General features: G+C 45.2%; 1 long non-coding RNA gene across 1 annotated transcript in view; it reads left to right on the top strand.

Annotated features, from left to right (window-relative positions):
- The window catches only part of LOC143776419 (uncharacterized), a 210,257-nt gene extending 191,017 nt beyond the window's left edge, over nt 1-19,240 (top strand). The window contains exon 3 of the long non-coding RNA XR_013215828.1: nt 19,194-19,240. This is a non-coding gene — a long non-coding RNA (uncharacterized LOC143776419). The remainder of the gene's footprint in view (nt 1-19,193) is intronic.
- The last annotated feature ends 1,668 nt before the right edge of the window (nt 19,241-20,908 follow it).

Raw genomic sequence — 20,908 nt, 5'->3', positions numbered from 1 at the left:
AATGTCCAAAAGTGACACCATTCTAAAAACTGCACCCCTCAAGGTGCGCAAAATCACATTCAAGAAGTTTATTAACCCTTCAAGTGCTTCATGAGAACTAAAGCAATTTGGAAGGAAAAAAATAAACATTTTACTTTTTTCACAAAAAAAACTGCACTACAGCCGCATCACATTATCACTGACCACACATTTAAAAGGGGATTTTGCATTTTTTTTCTCTGGTCATGGAACCACTTGGTAACTTGGCAGATCAAGTGTCCAGTTTGACACAGATGATGCGGGATTTTTCAGTGGAACATCGGACTCTTGCCATGTCTCATATTCACTTAAGAAAAACGCTGACGGAGACTGTTAAGACCATGCAGGGAACCACCCTCATGCTATTAGTCGACCTGGTGATTCAGTAGATGTTGCTTTGCACTCTTCCGAATGCTCAGTTAAGCTTCCTGACACCTTTTCTGGTGAAAAAGATAAATTTTGGATGATCAGGGAGAATTGTAAATTATTGTTTTCTCTTAGACCCCGATCGTCTGGGAATGAGACTCAGTGAGTAGGGATTATTATCTCCTTACTTAGGGAGGGTCCCCAATCTTGGGCTTTCTTGCTGCCCCCTACTGCTCCTGAACGGATGTCGGTAGATGGGTTCTTTGAGGCCCTAGGACTTATCTATGAGAAACCGGACCATATCAGGTTGGCAGAGGACACTATTATGGGTCTGGTTCAGGGTAAGTGCTCAGCAAAGTGGTACAGTTCCGAGTCCTGTCGATGGTCCACTGAGGTGTCCTGAGATGACCTAAAGGACACTCTGTCTCTCCATCCACCTCCCAGCTGATTGGAGGAAGCTATGACTCAGGCTATCTGTATAGATCGGAGGCTGCAGGAGAGAGGTGTTACACAGCGAGAGGTTCTGTTGCTCCCTGCTGGTTCTGTTGCTTTGCCTCCATTTGTACACCAGTACAAATAGTCTACTTAGGTGGGATAGCCATCATCCTAGACCCATAAAATGTGGTATTCCCAAAGGCCAGTTTATGAGGCTGAGAAGGAACTGTTCGGATGTTGATACATATATTGAGCAATCAGGTGATATGAGGAAGAGGTTTATTGAGAAGGGATACCTGAGAGGAGTCATTGAAGCATCATATAAGCATGCTTTTTCACAAAATAGAAGCACCCTGTTACAACCACAAACTAGACCACTTTTGAGTAATTCGGACCAGACCAGAATTATAGGCACCTTCGACAGCCAAAATGAAAGAGTAATGAAGGTGCTGTCCAAATATTGGGAAATTCTGGCATCTGACCCTGACTTGAGCAATTAGATAGGCCCTAGGCCATTGATAACATATAGAAAGGGGCGGTCTCTAAGAGATAATTTGGTTCATAGCCATTTTAAGAGATCAACCCCAGTAGGAACTTGGCTTGACCGCAAGATATGCGGGTTCTTTAGATGTGGAAGTTGTGTAAACTGTAGATTCATGAGACCAGGGAAATTTATCGTAAGCTCCTCTACTGGTAAAAAGTTTTATATTCGTGATTTTGCAAACTGTAAAACTAGTGGACTAATCTATATAGCTACATGTAGCTGTCCAAAAGACTATGTTGGCAAAACCAGGAGGGAGTTTAGGAGACGTGTAGGGGAACACATGGGTGACATTAAGCACAAACGTGATACCCCGATAGCCAGACACATGAATGAAGTTCATGGTGGCAGTGCTAATGAGATATCCTTCAGTGTTATTGAGGTATATACACCTAACCCGAGGGGAGGTAATTTTGATAGACTCCTATTACAGAAGGAATGTGCATGGATCTATCGTATCAATAGCATAGCCCCGCAGGGCCTCAATGAAAATGTCTCTGATGCATGCTTTCTGTAAGTATAGATATAAAATGGTAATTTCCCTTTTTGATCACTGGTAGGTTGGGGTCCTTTGAAACAGGCTAAGATTGATGTGTGGGCGCCGCTATTGGAAATTTGTTGCTAATTATGCCACCATTATATTCCCTGTTTATAACGGGGGAACACAGTATTAGCTGTGGTTATCTGAGATATCAACTCCTATTCTTATCTAAATTTAGATCGTTTAACATTCTATCTTCACTATATACATGTTATTAGTCAATAAGCTCTGCTATGAGTTGTAATGAAAGGTGAGATATACAGTACATCTATGGTGATTTTAGCCAAATTTAATTTAATCTAATGGGATTGTAAAGTTATCATGGCATATATGAACTTATGGATATTAATATCTCTTATCAAAATATCATCATATTTGTAAGTTCCTCTCCTTTAGCCGATGTTCTTAATGTAGCTGACCTACAAGTGCTTATCTTGAGGGGGCGATTTTCCTTCTCTCTATGGATACATCAATCCTATACTCTGTGCAGTGACAAGCTTATTCACGAATGCGGTACATCTGGATCGGCAGCATTCTTGCGCATGCGCAGTGAGGTGCTGTTGTAGCTGACACGCATATGATAGGCCTATTTTATGAATGCGGTGCATCTGGATCAGCAGCATTCTTGCGCATGCGCAGGGCTGTGCTGCTTTAGCTGACACGCATACTGACGTCATAATTTTTTAAGCTGCTATACGCACAAAGCTATTCTGACATGCGCAGTACAATGCGGTTCAGCTGATACGCACGCCGAGTGAACTTCCTGTCTAGCAGCATGGATTAGGTAGGAAATTGGTGTGCTGTATGCTATTGTTTGTTCATATGTAGAGCTTGAGAATACCGCACTAGTATGTGTGTTCAGAACTGTGGGCGGTCGCTAGGAGCCAGTTTAGAGTATTTGATGTATCTGGCAAATTATATGGGCTACAACGCTATGGCTGCCCGGCTTCTGGCTCTAGGGTTCTGTGTTTAGACACTGCCCAGACGTATATTGGTACATGTATATAAGTGGATCAAGTTTGATTTCATGCAGCATCTATACATCATCACCTCCTGATGAGCCACTTAGGCGAAACGCGTTGAGGCGTATGCAATATCATCTCTGATAAGTATTGTTTCTCACTCTCTGCTATCATGTCATGTACATACATGTAATCTTCAGCTTAAGATTATGAGCTGACTATTGCGTTTTTTTTGCCTTGCCCTTTTGTTATATATCTGTGGTTATCACTCATGCTAAAATTATTATTAGAATATCAGTAGGGTGTCCCAGGGTCAGCCATCGAGGAGTGGGGTGCCACATCTGCTGTCAAGTAGGGCGCCAACCCCCACAGTCAGGAAGGGCTTATATCAGCAGGGGTCAGAGGTAGTGAGATGTACTTTTAAGCACAAGCACTTTTTTGTTTTGCACTTATTGTCTTTGTCCGTGTTCCTCACCCTGCCACAAACAGGCCTATATGTATACACACATATATATATATATATATATATATATATATATATATATATATATATATATATATATATATATATATATATATATATATATATATATATCAATTGCTCCCTAATCCCGCCTATCATTTTCCTTTTTTTATAAATGCTGGCTCATATGAGACACTTATGGCAGGGCGTATAATAGGAGTCATAGGGTCAGCCGTCGGTGAGTGGGGGCACCATTCTCGTATCTGTGTGTAGGGTGCCAACCTCCACTGACAGGTAGGAATTGTGTAGAGGCTCGATTAGCAGGGTATCTTTAGAGTGCACGGTTGTGTGTTTTATGTGGTTATCTGTTTGTAGCTGTCTCATGGTTTTAAAATTGAATCTAAATAAACTTAATGTTTTATCTATGTCATCATAAGGATATAAGGGTTATTTGCTTTAATAGACTTTGCCTCCATTTGAACCTATGGAGCTGGGGGCCACCAACCTTGAGGAGAAGGAGAGGAGATGACGACATGTAGGAAAGCTGTGTTTTTACTGGGGAGATCCCGGACAAAGGACTGCCCCTTCTGTTCACTGACTACCAAGTTGCTAATTCTGGGTGATTGTCGTGGAAGTCATCCAGACTCTCAGGTACCTTTTTCTACATTATCAATAGTTTTGTTGGAAGTGGAACTTTGTTGTGGGAGTGGCTCCGTGCCTATTTCTGCCTTCGTGGATTACGGGTCGTGCATGAACTTTATTGACTCTGACTTGGTGTCCAAGTGTAAGTTAGGGACAGTTAGGCTGGAGACTCTTATTCATGTTGTTGCCATTGACAAAACTCCACTGGCTAAGAATGTCATCAAATGTGTTTCTGAGGAGTTTCTCCTTAAAATGACTTCCCTACACCAGGAACACATTTCATATTTTGTTATGGACAATCTGCCTGCTGGACTGGTGTTGGGGTTCCCCTCACTACAATTACATAATCCTGTGATAAACTGGGAATCTCGGGACATTGTTAAATGGGGTCTTGTAGTAAAAATTGCCTCACCACTGTACTTGTGTCATCCGCCAGTCTGGAGGGTATTCCGGAGTACCTGAAGGACTTTGAGGATGTGTTCTCTGAGAAGGAGGCTGAGGTTCTACTACCACACCGCCCATTCGATTGTGCTATTGATCTTGTTCCCAGTGCCAAATTGCCCAAAGTCCGTTTGTACAACTTTTCCGGCCCTGAGTGAGCCGCTATGAAGGAGTATATCTCTGATAGCCTCCGTAAACCCCGTGGCAGCGGGGTTCTTTTTTGTGAAGAAAAAGGATGGTGGTTTACGCCCATGCCTTGATTTTTGAGAACTGAATAAAATTACTATAAGAACCACTTATCCCCTCCCACTTATACTCAATTTTTACAATCAATTGTCGGAGGCCAGGTGGTTCTCTAAGTTAGACCTCAGGGGAGCATACAATCTCATCCGTATGCATGAGGGGGATGAGTGGAAAACTGCATTTCTCACCTCTGAGGGTTTGTTTGAAGATTTGGTTATGCCCTTTGGCCTGACTAATGTGCCATCAGTGTTCCAGAATTTCATGAATCATGTTTTCTCAGATTTTATTGGGCATTTCATGAAAGTTTATTTTGATGACATCCTCTTACATTCTTCTGACAAACAGTCACATGGGCCACCTCCGGGCAGTTCTTTAGAGGCTTAGGGAGAACTCACTATTTGCTATACCGGAGAAGTGTTCATTTTTTGCTCCAGAATTGTCCTTTTTTGGGGTCATTTTGTCTGCTGAGGGGTTTCATATGGACCCTACGAAGGTACAGGCTATTGTGGATCTCAGAGATCTCAAGGGTCTTCAGCGTTTTCTGGGTTTCGCTAATTATTATAGAAAATTCATTAAGGGGTTTCTCAGGTGGTCTAACACCTCACGGATTTAACTCGTAAGGGGGCTGATCTCAAGAACTGGTCAGCTCCAGCTGTGGCGGCATTTCTTTCTTGAAGAACTGTTTCATGATTGCCCCTGTATTGGTTCAACCTGATCTGTCTCAAACATTTATTGTAGAGGTGGAAGCTTGGGAAGTGGGAGTGGCGGCTGTGTTGTCTCAGGGGCCCACCACATTGACTAACTTAAGACCCTGTGCCTTCTTTTCAAAACAATTTTCCTCTGCTGAGAGGAATTATGATAAGGGTAACAGGGAGCTATTGGCCATTAAATTGGCATTCGAAGAATGGAGGCATTTTTTGGAAGGGGCTGTCCATCGAATCACTTTCATTAATGATCACAAGAACCTGTCTTGCATCGAGTACTCCAAACATTTAACTCCGAGACAGGTAATGTGGTCACTTTTTTTTTCCCGATTTCAGTTTTCTATTACTTTCAGACCAGGGTCCAAGAATGTTAAGACGGATGCTTTAACTCGTATCCTAGATCCAATATCACCTCCTGAACCTCCTTCTTCCATTCTTCAGCGTGGAGTGGTGGTTGCGGTGTCCTCAGCATTGAAATGAGAGATTCGTGAGGCCCAATCTCTTGCTCCTTTGTCCAAACCTGATAATAAGTACTTTGTGCCTGTTCAGTATTGATTGAGGCTATGTGCACACGTCAGGATTTCTGGCAGAAATTTTCCTGACAAAAACCGGACATTTCTGCCAGAAATCCGCATGCGTTTTTGTAGCGCCCCCCACTGCCGCAGGGCCGAGGGGTACTCGGTACCGGGCCTCTGGGTCTCTGCTCTGGGGTTGTCATGGTGGCTAGACCCGGTCCGTGACCCTGCTGAGGGGCGCCCAATGAAAGGTGTGGATGGTGGTGGTAGTGCGGTGCAGTGCTGGTCACAGTAAATAACGAGGACACCAGGTTGCAGTCTCTTTACCTCTTTACTGAAGGCTTCAGGATCCTCAGTCCGGAATACGGTTAACCAGGCTGCGCAAGTCCGGCCGGTCCGATGGCACCTCCAGAGTTCCCTTTGCAGGTGGAAATCTGTGCCTACCTTCTAGCGCTTGTGTGTTGCGGTCCTCCCCTGCTGTGCTCACGGGATAGTCCCCACAACTGTTGTGTCTGTTTCTCGTGTTCCCTCACAACTCGATTCTGATGTTCTTCTTCGTCCCCCAGATGATATGGCTAGGACGCACCCGTATGACGGGTAGGCTCGGAGCTCTTCCTGGACCCTAGTGTCGCCCTTCTCCTATTGTTGCCCCCTGTGTCTTCGTAGGTGATTTGTGTGAGACAGCCCGCCTATAGCTGACTGTCCTGCCGTAGGTTTGAAGTATTGCTTGGAGCCTAGTACTTCCTCGGCGTTCCAGCCACCGGCTATGCGCCTCAGTAGGATGTTGCCTCGTCTTACAGCACGACTCCTACTGGTATTTCTCCTTGTTGCGTTGATCTCGTTTCTCACTCAGCACGATATACCTCGCTTCTTGTCCTTTCTTAGGGCACCGCTGCTATCTAGTGCAGGCGCGGTCCCGTAACGTTCTCTCTGTTCGCTAGGTCTCTGCCAGGATCCCACCCCTGACAGGGACCCCCCTGAGTCTCTCCCCGCAACACCCTCTGCCACAGGGTGTTGCCTGTTCGATTCCCAGTCAGCTTCTGTCTAACTTCCTATCCAACCCCCAGTTTTACCAGATTGTGAGGAGTGGCCTAATACATAGTACCCTTAGCTCCCCCTGGAGACCAGACTGTGAAGTGTATTGGTGTCTGTGATACCTGGTCAGGTGAACTCCTTCAGTGCCATCAGACGTACCATAGCCCCCCTTAGCGGCGGAGCATCAGTACTGCAACGACCAGGACTCTGGGGCGCTGCACTCCCCCCCGGTTAAATCCAGTACTCCTGGACTGGGAAGAAAACAACAATACATGTCAGCAAAAAGACATACAATTTTGAAATGCAATAACAATAAGCAAATTTGAACAGAGCTTCCCTTTATGGATGGTGAGGACACTTGAACGTTACAAACATAGTTAAATACTTTAAATAACGTACTATAAATAACTTTTCTTACCCAACCGGGTATTCTACTTAGTGCAAATTTCTGAACAATAATTTAACATTGCCTTTAAGGACGTACACGCTGAATCCACTAAAGACCTTCTTATAAAACATTATAAGGCTAATCAAATTTTTCTTCACGTTCCACCTTTACATCTGCAGGACCGCCTGTCTATCTGCCCCAGGCCTACTGCCTCTCGTTCTGTTGCAGGACCGCCCCTTTCCGCCCGGGCCTACTGCCTTTCTGCTACTATACACAGTATAGAACGTATCATCCATCTCTCAGTTCAAGATCACTGAGCCATCTCGGTATGGCTCCTAGGAGGACTCACCGACTAACCCCGTACGGGTTCACTTCCTGTCCTCATTCTCTAACACATTATTAAACATTTCTTACTATCAACTGTCTGACTACATATAACTTTACATGTAAGCATTATCACTATTTCTCTTAAGGCATCATTATACTTTAAGTGCTATGGGTGAACGTTCCCTTTAAGAAGGAACCAAGTCTCTATGAGGTAGTGCAACTTCTCAAGCTGCAAGTCCGTACGCAGCAAGGACTCCAGTACTGCTTCCAGGAACAGTTTCTTCGCAAAGAGTCCTTTCTTTTATAAAACCAGTAGAGAGCACCCTTAAGAAGGTGCAAACTATTTACAAGGAGTTTGTAATCATGCAGTGTTCATGATCCATCAGTTCTTTCAACAATGATAAAACAGGAAACAAAACAAAAAGCAGAAGAAGGGATCCCGGGTATACAAAGGGATCCCTTTAAGAGTTACCCTAATCGGGTCATAGCAGCAAGAGGACAAACAGTTAACTATTTACATATAATGAAGCATTCTTGCTTACTCAGTTTCTGGCTGGACAGGAGGCAGCCTCCTTCTGGGCCTCACCTGGCAGACGGGTCGTGGTGGCATGACAAGGACCTGTCCTGGATCTAGCAACGACAGGATTCCTCGTCGGGACACCCTCCTCGCTCGTGGGTGAGCACGACCCGCAGCTACACGGTGGGCCTGGATTCCCTGGGGTTCCGCAGGGGCAGGTTCCGGCATCTTCCCTGCAGGAGGCTCGTCCTCCGACGTCCCGGCAGCGGCCTGGAATGCGACGCACCGCTGGACACCCCGAGCTATCCAGCCAACCTCTCTCCTCCACCGGGTGTAAGTTACCACTTCTCCGGGCTCCAGGTCGTGACTGTATCCTCCCCCGCAGGGTTCCACCTCTTCCCGATCCACACGGACCCGCAGTGGCTCTCCAATTTCTTGTATAACTCCCCGTCCTTCCCGGGAGTTGAAGAACACCACCACACCCCAGTGTGACGGGGGAACCTCCTCAGCATCCGTCAGGTCAATCTGGACCGCAGGTTGGGGTCTATTCCTCCACGCCGTCATCAGGCGCCGCAGATGTTCTGCCTCCGGCAGGATCCTCAGGCCCTGTGCCTGTAGCTCGCACTCTGCCGCGGCCGGGATGAAGGAAGCAGGGGACACCGGAGTTAGGCAGACTTCCGTAGGCTGGCCCAGCCGAGCGGTCACACAGGCGTCGGCCTCCCGGCGGCGTGCTATCTGCCGGGCCTCGGCTGCGGCCACACACTCCTCGGACGGCGGCCAGTTGGGTCCGCCCGTCGGTAACTCCATAAGGGCCAGTCCCTGCAACGATGGCGCATCCGGGGCTGTGTCGGGGGGTGCAGCCTCATGCTGGGTCGGGTCGTCCCCACGCGGTACTCCCGGCGTCGCCATCTTTGCTTCCTCTCCAGTGTCTTCTTCCCGCGATCTCTTTCGTGGGTGGCCCCGTCTCCATGGTCTCCACCCTCCAAAGAGAATGAGAAGGCGGACCTCGGCTGCTGACGGACACGTCCTCAGGATGCAAAAATGTTTAGACTGGGTGGCCATTGTCTTTCGCGCTCTTCAGCTGGTCCACGCCTACTCCACGCCCCTCTTCTCCTCCCGCGCTCTTCTCAGCGCTGTAATGGCGGCTGGTTTTGGAGGCAAATGGCAATCCACAGTCTTTGCAATAAGTCACAGTCCAAGTAAAATAAAGCACAGTTCCAAGGCACACATGACCTGATTCTTCAGGCTTAAGTAGATCCTGTTCGTGACGCCAAGTTGTAGCGCCCCCCACTGCCGCAGGGCTGAGGGGTACTCGGTACCGGGCCTCTGGGTCTCTGCTCTGGGGTTGTCATGGTGGCTAGACCCAATCCGTGACCCTGCTGAGGGGCGCCCAATGAAAGGTGTGGATGGTGGTGGTAGTGCGGTGCTCGTTTCTCACTCAGCACAATATACCTCGCTTCTTGTCCTTTCTTAGGGCACCGCTGCTATCTAGTGCAGGCGCGGTCCCGTAACGTTCTCTCTGTTCGCTAGGTCTCTGCCAGGATCCCACCCCTGACAGGGACCCCCCTGAGTCTCTCCCCGCAACACCCTCTGCCACAGGGTGTTGCCTGTTCGATTCCCAGTCAGCTTCTGTCTAACTTCCTATCCAACCCCCAGTTTTACCAGATTGTGAGGAGTGGCCTAATACATAGTACCCTTAGCTCCCTGTCATGGTTCCCAATGGCAAGGGAACGTCAGAGAACATAAATAACAGAACAGCTCTTGGGTGATGGAATCTCGAGCTGACCGTGAGCTAAACCTACCACACAACTAACAGTGGCCGGGTGGCGTACCTACGTTTTATCCCTAGACGCCTAGCGCCAGCCGGAGGACTAACTAACCCTAATAGAGGAAAAGACAGACCTGGCTTACCTCTAGGGAAATTCCCCCAAAAAGGAGACAGAAGCCCCCCACATATATTGACGGTGAGTTCAGAGGAAAAGACATACGCAGTATGAAGGTAGGTTCAGCAAAGCGAGGTCCGCTTACTAGATAGCAAGAAGATACAATAGGGAACTTCACGGTCAGCTGAAAACCCTATTAAAATACCATCCCGAAATTACTTTAAGACTCATGTGTCAACTCATGACACCGGAGTGGCAATTTCGGCCCACAAGAGCTTCCAGCTACAGAAAAATAACATAACTGTGAACTGGAACAAAAATGCAAAACAAACTTAGGACTAAGAGTCCAACTTAGCTGATAGTAGTCTAGAAGCAGGAACATGCAACAGAAAGGCTCTGGTTACATTGATGGCCGGCACTAGAATAACTGAGCAGCCAGGCTAAATAGGATACACCCATATCCTGATGGAAACAGGTGAACAGAGAAAGTGAAGCACACAAGTCCAGTACCACCAGTGACCACCGGGGGAGCCCAAAAACCAAATTCACAACAGTACCCCCCCCCTCAAGGAGGGGGCACCGAACCCTCACAAGAACCACCAGGGCGATCAGGATGAGCCCTATGAAAGGCACGGACCAAATCAGAGGCATGAACATCAGAGGCTGTCACCCAAGAATTATCCTCTTGACCGTAGCCCTTCCACTTGACCAGATACTGAAGTTTCCGTCTGGAAACACGGGAGTCCAAGATCTTCTCCACAACGTACTCCAATTCACCCTCAACCAACACCGGAGCGGGAGGCTCAACGGAAGGCACAACCGGTACCTCATACCTGCGCAATAATGACCGATGGAAGACATTATGGATAGAAAAAGATGCTGGGAGGTCCAATCGAAAGGACACGGGGTTAAGAATCTCCAAAATCTTATACGGGCCGATGAACCGAGGCTTAAACTTAGGAGAAGAAACCCTCATAGGGACAAAACGAGAAGACAACCACACCAAGTCCCCAACACGAAGACGAGGACCAACACGACGACGGCGGTTAGCAAAATGCCGAGTCTTCTCCTGGGACAACTCCAAATTGTCCACCACCTGTCCCCAAATCCGATGCAACCTATCCACCACAGTATCCACTCCAGGACAATCCGAAGACTCCACCTGACCGGAAGAAAAACGAGGATGAAACCCCGAATTGCAAAAGAAAGGAGAAACCAAAGTGGCAGAACTAGCCCGATTATTGAGGGCAAACTCCGCCAACGGCAAAAAGGCAACCCAGTCATCCTGATCCGCAGACACAAAACACCTCAAATAAGTCTCCAAGGTCTGATTAGCTCGCTCAGTCTGGCCATTAGTCTGAGGATGGAACGCAGACGAAAAAGACAAATCAATGCCCATCCTAGCACAGAACGCCCGCCAAAATCTAGACACGAACTGGGTCCCCCTGTCAGAAACGATATTCTCTGGAATACCATGCAAGGTAACCACATTTTGAAAAAACAGAGGAACCAACTCGGATGAGGAAGGCAACTTAGGCAAGGGCACCAAATGAACCATCTTTGAAAAACGGTCACACACCACCCAGATGACAGACATTTTCTGAGAAACAGGAAGATCAGAAATAAAATCCATAGAGATGTGAGTCCAAGGCCTCTTCGGAATAGGCAAAGATAACAACAATCCGCTGGCCCGAGAACAACAAGGTTTGGACCGAGCACAAACATCACAAGACTGCACAAAAACTCGTACATCTCGAGACAGGGAAGGCCACCAGAAGGACCTAGCCACCAAATCCCTGGTACCAAAGATCCCGGGATGACCTGCCAACACAGAAGAATGAACCTCCGAGATGACTCTACTGGTCCAATCATCAGGAACAAACAGTCTACCAGGCGGGCAACGATCAGGTCTATCCGCCTGAAACTCCTGCAAAGCCCGTCGCAGGTCTGGGGAAACAGCAGATAATATCACCCCATCCTTAAGGATACCTGTAGGTTCAGAATCACCAGGGGAATCAGGCTCAAAACTCCTAGAAAGGGCATCCGCCTTCACATTTTTAGAACCTGGTAAGTATGAGACCACAAAATTAAACCGAGAGAAAAACAACGACCAGCGCGCCTGTCTAGGATTCAGGCGCCTGGCAGACTCAAGATAAATCAAATTCTTGTGATCGGTCAATACCACCACCTGATGTCTAGCCCCCTCAAGCCAATGACGCCACTCCTCAAAAGCCCACTTCATAGCCAAAAGCTCCCGATTACCAATATCATAATTTCGCTCGGCGGGCGAAAATTTTCGAGAAAAGAACGCACAAGGTCTCATCACGGAGCAGTCGGAACTTTTCTGCGACAAGACCGCCCCAGCTCCGATCTCGGAAGCATCGACCTCAACCTGAAAAGGAAGAGTAACATCAGGCTGACGCAACACAGGGGCGGAGGAAAAGCGGCGCTTAAGCTCCCGAAAGGCCTCCGCGGTAATTGACGATAATGAACAAATCAAGGTCACAGACAGAATAAACTTAGACTGTAAAGTGCCAATTGAAATAGACTTATCAACCTTTTTTGTACGTTTAGAGCATGCTGATATAACATGAGTTGAATCACCACAATAGAAGCACAACCCATTTTTTCGCCTAAAATTCTGCCGTTCGCTTCTGGACAGAATTCTATCACATTGCATATTTTCTGGAGCCTTCTCAGAAGACACCGCCAAATGGTGCACAGGTTTGCGCTCCCGCAAACGCCGATCAATCTGAATAGCCATTGTCATGGACTCATTCAGACCTGTAGGTGCAGGGAACCCCACCATAACATCTTTAATGGCATCAGAGAGACCCTCTCTGAAATTCGCCGCCAGGGCGCACTCATTCCACTGAGTAAGCACAGACCATTTACGAAATTTTTGGCAGTATATTTCAGCTTCATCTTGCCCTTGAGATAGGGCCATCAAGGCTTTTTCAGCCTGAATCTCTAAATTAGGTTCCTCATAAAGCAACCCCAAAGCCAGAAAAAACGCATCCACATTGAGCAACGCAGGATCCCCGGGTGCCAATGCAAATGCCCAGTTTTGAGGGTCACCCCGCAGCAAGGAAATTACTATCTTAACCTGCTGTGCGGGATCTCCAGCGGAGCGAGATCTCAGGGAAAGAAATAATTTACAATTATTTTTGAAATTCAGGAAACGAGATCTATCCCCGGAGAAAAATTCTGGTATAGGAATTCTAGGTTCAGATATAGGAGTATGAATAACAAAATCCTGTAAATTTTGAACCTTCGTAGCAAGATTATTCAAACCTGTAGCCAAACTCTGAGAATCCATTTTAATCAGGTGAGATCAGAGCCATTCAAGGATTAGAAGGAGAGAGAGAGACAAAGGCTGCAATTAGAGCAGAAATGCAACTGAGTCAACTAAAAAGCAAGCTCAGAAGAAAAAAAAAAAAAAAAAAAAATCTGCAGACTTCTTTTTCTCTCCTTTCTTCTGCCAACGGTTTTAACCCTTGGCCGGCCATACTGTCATGGTTCCCAATGGCAAGGGAACGTCAGAGAACATAAATAACAGAACAGCTCTTGGGTGATGGAATCTCGAGCTGACCGTGAGCTAAACCTACCACACAACTAACAGTGGCCGGGTGGCGTACCTACGTTTTATCCCTAGACGCCTAGCGCCAGCCGGAGGACTAACTAACCCTAATAGAGGAAAAGACAGACCTGGCTTACCTCTAGGGAAATTCCCCCAAAAAGGAGACAGAAGCCCCCCACATATATTGACGGTGAGTTCAGAGGAAAAGACATACGCAGTATGAAGGTAGGTTCAGCAAAGCGAGGTCCGCTTACTAGATAGCAAGAAGATACAATAGGGAACTTCACGGTCAGCTGAAAACCCTATTAAAATACCATCCCGAAATTACTTTAAGACTCATGTGTCAACTCATGACACCGGAGTGGCAATTTCGGCCCACAAGAGCTTTCAGCTACAGAAAAATAACATAACTGTGAACTGGAACAAAAATGCAAAACAAACTTAGGACTAAGAGTCCAACTTAGCTGATAGTAGTCTAGAAGCAGGAACATGCAACAGAAAGGCTCTGGTTACATTGATGGCCGGCACTAGAATAACTGAGCAGCCAGGCTAAATAGGATACACCCATATCCTGATGGAAACAGGTGAACAGAGAAAGTGAAGCACACAAGTCCAGTACCACCAGTGACCACCGGGGGAGCCCAAAAACCAAATTCACAACAGCTCCCCCTGGAGGCCAGACTGTGAAGTGTATTGGTGTCTGTGATACCTGGTCAGGTGAACTCCTTCAGTGCCATCAGACGTACCATAGCCCCCCGGAGCATCAGTACTGCAACGACCAGGACTCTGGGGCGCTGCATTTTTACCGCGATTTTACAAGGTTTTTTACCGCGATTTTACCGCAATTTTGGCGCGTTTTTTTGTGAGTTTTTGTGCGTTTTTTCCCAATGCATAGAATAGCGGGAAAAACGCGAAAAAAACCTCAAAATTAATGAACATGCTGCTTTTTTTTACCGCGATGCGTTTTTTTCGCAGAAAAAACTGCACCATGTGCACAAAACATGCAGAATGCATTCTAAATGATAGGATGCATAATGTATGCGTTTTTAATGAGTTTTTATAGTGTTTTTATAGTGAAAAACGCAAAAAAAATGCAAAAAAACCTGAACGTGTGCACATACCCTAAGGGTGCTTTGGGAGTTCCATGACTCGGCTCTGGGTGGGCATCCTGGAATCTCAGCCACATGTAAAGCCATCACTAGGCTGTTTTGGTGGCTTCTGACGTCACTGGGTTTGTGTCCTCCTGTGAAACTTGTGCCCGCGCAACCCCCCCCCCCCCCGTAACCAGCCGACCGGGAAATTGGTGCCACTGCCAATTCCAGATTCCAGGGGTAGCACTGCTGCAGACAGGCATGTCCTCTGAAAGCCGGAGGAGTGACTGCTACAGTAAGGAGGGAAATAGGAGAGCAGTGCAGGCCAGACAGGTGCTGGTAGTGGGGGACTCAATTATTAGGGGAACAGATAGGGCAATCTGTCACAAAGACAGGGATCGTCGAACGGTGTGCTGCCTACCTGGCGCTCAAGTCCAACACATTGCTGATTGGATTGACAGATTACTGGGAGGAGCTGGTGATGATCCAGCGGTCATGGTGCACATTGGCACAAATGGCAAAGTTAGAGGTAGGTGGAAGGTCCTTAAAGATGATTTCAGGGAATTAGGCTGCAAGCTGAAAGCAAGGACCTCCAACGTGGTATTTTCCAAAATACTGCCTGTGCCACGCCAGAGAGGCAATGGGAGATTAGGGAGGTTAATAAGTGGCTCAAGAATTGGTGTAGGAAGGAGGGGTTTGGGTTCCTACAGAACTGGGTCGACTTCTCAGTTGGCTACAGGTTCCACCCTAGGGAGGGGCTGCACCTCAATGGGGAAAGTGCAGCTGTGCTGGGGGAGAAAATGGCTTGAAGGCTGGAGGAGTGTTTAAACTAGGGAATGGGGGTGAGGGTATTCATTTTATAGGAGGGGAAGATAGTGCAGATAGAGACCTGGGCACAAATAAGGAAGTTGGGGGTGGTGGTGGCATGGGGGGTGGAGTTAAAACAATTAATAATTTAAGAAAGAATAGAGGTACAGAGAGAAACATAAAGTGTATGTATACTAATGCCAGAAGCCTTGGCAACAAAATGGAGGAATTAGAATTAGTGTTGTTGGAGCATAATTATGACATGGTGGGGATATCTGAGACGTGGCTGGATGAGAGCCATGACTGGGCTGTTAACTTGCAGGGCTATAGTCTGTTCAGAAATGACCGAATGGATAAGCGAGGGGTAGGGGTGTGTCTGTATGTAAAATCGTCCTTAAAACCCATCTTGAGTCCCTGTGGGTGGAGATAAGGGGAGGGGGAAAAAATAATAAATTACTGATAGGGGTTTGTTATAAGTCTCCAAAAATAATGGAAGCAATGGAGAACATCCTCGAAAAGCAAATAGATGAAGCTGCGACTCAAGGAGAAGTCATTATTATGGGGGACTTCAACTACCCTGAAATAGATTGTGGAACAGAAACCTGCAGTTCCAGCAAAGGTAATCGGTTTTTGACAATTACCTTTCACAACTGGTTCAGGACCCAACAAGAAGGGGGGCACTGCTAGACCTAATATTAACCAACAGACCAGACCGCATATCAAATATAAGGGTCGGGGGTCACTTGGGGAATAGTGATCACAAAATAATAAGTTTTCATGTCTCCTTTAATAGGATGTGTAGTAGAGGGGTGACAAGGACACTAAACTTCAGAAGGGCAAATTTCCAAAGGATGAGAGATGATGCAATGGTGCAATTAACTGGGACGATATCCTGAGACATAAAATACACAAAGAAAATGGGAGACATTTATTAGCACCCTGGATAGGACCTGTGCACAGTATATACCGTATGGGAATAAACATACTAGAAATAGGAGGAAACCAATATGGCTAAATAGAGCTGTAAGTGACAAAAAGAAAGCATTTAGAGAATTAAGGAAATAGGTAGTGATGAGGCATTAAATAAATATAGAAAATTAAATAAACTCTATAAAAAGCAAATCAAGGCAGCAAAAATTTAGACAGAGAGACTCATTGCCAGAGAGTGGAAAAATAATCCCAAAATATTCTTTAACTACGTAAATAGTAAGAAACTAAAAAATGATAGTGTTGGCCCCCTTAATTATAGTCTGGGTGAAATGGTGGATAAGGATGAGGAAAAAGCCAATATGCTAAATGACTTTTTTTCATCAGTATTTACACAAGTAAATTCCATGGCAGACAGTATGATCAGTGATAACAAAAATTCCCCATTAAGTGTCACCTGCTTAACCCAGCAGGAAGAACGGCAGCGTCTAAAAATCACTAAAATTGACAAATCTCCAGGCCATGGGAGGCTAGAAGCTGGCACAACTCGATAGCCTCTGCTACATAGCAGAGATCATCAGATCGCTGCCATGTAGCTGAATTGCAGGCTTGCTATGAGCGCCGACCACAGGGTGGCGCTCACAGCAAACCGACATCAGTAACCATAGAGGTCTCAAGGACCTCCAAAACATCTGGCATGTCCCGGCTTTGATGTGGGCTCACCGCCGGAGCCAGCATCAGAGTGGGGGTTCTGACCTCGGACGTACTATCCCGTCCGAGGTCAGAAAGGAGTTAAAGACATTGAATCCAAAATCACAGAATCTCAAGTCACACACTAAAGATAAAACTTACTTTGGAAAAAACACACAAGCCTACTCACCGGCTTTTTCAGATACTTTTAAAATCTCTAGATTCTGGTTGGAGATTTTTTTTATGACCTTAGGCTGCTGAAGCTCTTGACTCACAAGGGAACATTATAGCTTTAAATATATACACTTATAGATTTTCTGAGTTTTAGATGGTTATTAACTATATAAAAACGGATGTTTAGTATCTTTCTCCAATCCAGACTACTACACTGTTTTCCATCAATAAACATGAGTTGTAGACTGCATCTTCTCTAGCCTGAAGTGAAGACTGTGCTGGTCAAAGAGACACCACTGTTTTCTGTCACTATTAGTAGGAACTTCCTCTAGGCTAGTTATTTTCTTTTTGAAGTACGCGACCTATCATTTTACTAGGAACCAGTGCTTCATGAACACAGGTCATCAAATGTCTAAGGGATGTCGCTAAGTCACAGACTAAACCAAGACAGTGTCCCAGACAAATCAACAGTCATGGTTTAGTCTTTGTCCTCTTAATCATTAATTTTAAGGTGATTTAGTAACCCTCGAAATCTGTGCTAATAAAATACTTCATCAAATGTATGTTTTAAATGGTATGTAATGTGCCCATTTATACTTGTGTTTTTCAAGATTTTGATCTAGAAAAATCTGTTTTTCTGTTATTATTTTAATCACTATCTTGCCATTTTATTTTTCCATATGTAATGGCATATACATTTTTATCTAAATGTTAAAGATCTAATGACCCCGATTTATCAAAGCAATTTTTCCAGAGTTTGTGTAAATTGTTTTGAAAAGTTGCTAAATTTTGTCGCAACTTGAAGTTGTGCTAATATTTTGTGACTTTTGCCAATTTCACACCAGTTTTTCCCAGCTCCTCCACACTGAGCAGAGCTAGGATGGGACTGGGGCATGGCACCACAGATAATCTAATTCATGATGAGAGGTAGTGTTCCCTATGTTGAAATCTTACTCCAGTCGGGGACTGGAGTAAGATGCAATAGGTTATATTTAGACAATATATGGTCTACTATAACTACTCCGCTGGTTATTAGTTAACAACGTATTTATTTTATATACTCTACATATTTGAATTTGTTGTGCCCAAACTATGTCTGAACCCATGGGATACACAGTATATGGATGGGCCTCTCGTCGTTTCATTCCTCCTGAATGAGACCTCACTTTAATATGTCATGTATCTTTAAGTGTTTTCATTAATACAATTGATTGTGTTTTGTTCAATTTGGTGGCTCATGGTTACTCCATGGTTTGTATATTAATTATCCAAAACCCATTTTAAAATGGGAACTTAAACACCAGAAAGAATAGATATACAGTATAATATAAATAAACAGTCCCTATTAGACCTTATAGAGCTCTTAGCCTACCTATCTGCGGCACCTTAAACATTCGACATGGTGACCCTGGTCGACGGCGGCTGTCCCTTTTAACCCTGGTGTCCCTAAAGTAAAGACACGCCATAACAATACACATGCTCCAAGACCTTTTGGTCTAAATATTTGTTGATAAATCAGGGGACTATTTCTTGAGAAGACCTTAATAGTTTAAAGGACCAAGTCATTTCCTGCTCCTTTCTTCCCAAAAATTGATGTGATGTGACCCATTAAGGTATTCTCAAGAAATAGTCCCCTGATGAACCCCAAAATCAAGGGGTGAAAAGTAATTAAGGGATCTGACAGCCAACCATCAAGATCTACAGTGGGTATGGAAAGTATTCAGACCCCTTTAAATTTTTCACTCCTTGTTTCATTGCAGCCATTTGGTAAATTCAAAAAAGTTCATTTTTTTTCATTAATGTAATCTCTGCACCCCATCTTGACTGTAAAAAATACAAATGTCGAAATTTTTGCAAATTTATTAAAAAATAAAAACTGATCCTCTGCCATTCTTCTTTGCAGATCCTCTCCAGTTCCGTCAGGATGGATGGTGTCCAACAATTGGTTTTACCCTCATCCGTATGAACAATAAACAATGGGCTGTCCAAGCCTGCATTAACCCCTTCCCGACATGTGACGGTATAGTACGTCACATGTCGGGACCCCCGCTTTGATGTGCGCTCCGGCGGTGAGCGCACATCAAAGTCGCGACATGTCAGCTGTTTTCTACAGCTGACATGTGCGCGCAATAGCGGCGGGTGAAATCGCGATCACCCGCCGCTATTAACTAGTTAAATGCCGCTGTCAAGCGCAGACAGCGGCATTTAACTACCGCATCCGGCCGTGCGGCCGGATATGAGCGCATCGCCGACCCCTGTCACATGATCGGGGGTCGGCGATGCTCCTCCATTGTAACCATAGAGGTCCTTGAGACCTCTATGGTTACTGATCGCCGGTGGCTGTGAGCGCCACCCTGTGGTCGGCGCTCATAGCACACCTGCATTTTAGCTACATAACAGCGATCTGATGATCGCTGTTATGTAGCAGAGCCGATCGGGCTGTGCCTGCTTCTAGCCTCCCATGGAGGCTATAGAAGCATGGCAAAAGTAAAAAAAAAAAGTTTTTAAAAATGTGAAAAAAATAAAAAAAACATAAAAGTTTAAATCACCCCCCTTTCGCCCCAATCAAAATAAATCAATAAAAAAAACCAAAAACCTACACATATTTGGTATCGCCGCGTTCAGAATCGCCCGATCTATCAATTAAAAAAAAGCATTAACCTGATCGCTAAATGGCGTAATGAGAAAAAAATTCGAAACGCCAGATTTACGTTTTTTTGGTCGCCACGACATTGCATTAAAATGCAATAACGGGCGATCAAAAGAACGTATCTACACCAAAATGCTATCATTAAAAACGCCAGCTCGGCACGCAAAAAATAAGCCCTCACCTGACCCCAGATCACGAAAAATGGAGACGCTACGAGTATCGGAAAATGGCGCAATTTTGTTTTGTTTTGTTTTTTGCAAAGTTTGGAATTTTTTTTCACCACTTAGGTGAAAAATAACCTAGTCATGTTAGGTGTCTATGAACTCGTAGTGACCTGGAGAATCATAATGGCAGGTCAGTTTTAGCATTTAGTGAACCTAGCAAAATAGGCAAGCAAAAAACAAGTGTGGGATTGCACTTTTTTTGCAATTTCACTGCACTTGGAATTTTTTTCCCGTTTTCTAGTACACGACATGCTAAAACCAATGATGTCGTTCAAAAGTACAACTCGTCCCGCAAAAAATAAGCCCTCACATGGCCAAATTGACGGAAAAATAAAAAAGTTATGGCTCTGGGAAGGAGGGTAGCGAAAAACGAAAACGGAAAAACGGAAAAAGCTCCGGGGGTGAAGGGGTTAACTTACAAGTGTCATATAAGGTCAACTTAGACCTGTTTCATACCAAGTTTATGTGGCATACTTGCCATATCTGCTTGTGCTTTAAAAAAAGCGTGTTTAAATGGATAAGTTTGCATTTTCATAGAATACAATAGGAAATACATGTCGCATGAGTATTAATGTGACATACGTTTGTGAACATATTCGTTTCAATCTGCATTATTTATGCAATGCAAAAAGTGCAGTCAGCTGGGCATTTTCATCCTTTCAAAAATAATGGATGATTCCTATGTATTAAAAATAAAGTGATCTTTTATTTTTAAAGCGGATACAAATGGCTGCATTGTTAGGA

This window comes from Ranitomeya variabilis, chromosome 1 (assembly GCF_051348905.1).
Source record: "Ranitomeya variabilis isolate aRanVar5 chromosome 1, aRanVar5.hap1, whole genome shotgun sequence".
NCBI classification, from domain to species: domain Eukaryota; kingdom Metazoa; phylum Chordata; class Amphibia; order Anura; family Dendrobatidae; genus Ranitomeya; species Ranitomeya variabilis.
Note: the sequence above shows the minus strand (reverse complement) of the source record. Positions and strands in the feature narration are given on the sequence as shown.